The sequence below is a fragment of the Capsicum annuum genome, chromosome 4 (genome assembly GCF_002878395.1).
Source record: "Capsicum annuum cultivar UCD-10X-F1 chromosome 4, UCD10Xv1.1, whole genome shotgun sequence".
NCBI lineage: Eukaryota > Viridiplantae > Streptophyta > Magnoliopsida > Solanales > Solanaceae > Capsicum > Capsicum annuum.
Window position 1 is genome coordinate 220,219,785 of NC_061114.1, and position 1,059 is coordinate 220,220,843.

Genomic DNA, 1,059 nt, shown 5'->3' on the forward strand with positions numbered 1-1,059 from the left:
GATGATGCAGTACGTCTTCTTTCAACTAAAATAATTTGCCTCAAAGAAAGATATTGAAATAGATGTTCCATCTGTTACAATAGATTACCTATCAACTGCAACTGGTGCAACAGATAGGTAATCTATTGCAACAGACGATCCATATTTCACAACATATCAACCATACGTTGCTCTGTTCTCTGAACCCTACTCAACAGATTACCCATCTACTATAAATTATGTAACAGATGGGTATTCTGATGCAATATGTTATCAATCTATTTTAACATACAGATCAGCTGTTGCGGTAGCTAGATCATCTGTTGCATAAGTTGGCTGTGTTAACATAACCCGAGCCTTATGTAACCCAACTGACTGTAAATTATTATTATATGATTTAAATTCCTCTTGTCATTTTTTATAAGTTGTGCATCCTTGGATCGTGCCTACCATTGATGAGCTGGGGATGACTTCTTTTCTTACTCTGGGTCTTGTTGATACAAAATAAAACCCAATGGTGGAGTTAATAAAGAAGGAATTAGATGGAGCAACATCCATAAGAAGAGTAGTTAGGCAAGGTCAGTCTAATGTTGAAGCTCTTCACGACCAAACTCAAACTGCAACAGATCCGGGTGCTTCTTATGGGGGTGTTGTGGTGAAGTTATTTGTGACCATCCTGTTGCTGCTTCTGCTACCAATCGTGATTATGAGCATGTTGGAGCTCAGTAAAAATAAATATGTTTGAAAATATCCCTTGCATAGGTCCTTCCTCTCACCCCTACACCGGTCCCTCCCACCCTTACAGTGGTCCCTTTCACCCTTCCTCACCCTCATGTTCTCATTACAAATGCAAAGTGTGCAAGGACAGAGAGGATAAACTCCTCGACAAGCTAGAGGTTATTGCTAAAGCTGCAGAGGAGTTAAAATCCAGGAGGGGTGTCATATCATCCAACGACGTGAGGGAACCATGCACTCCTACTGTGGAGGTTAGGAGGAAGAGAAGAAAAATTAGACAAATTCTCTCCATTCTGAAATCAGTACAAATTACAACTCCCCCCGCTCCAATAGTTGTTGAAGTTC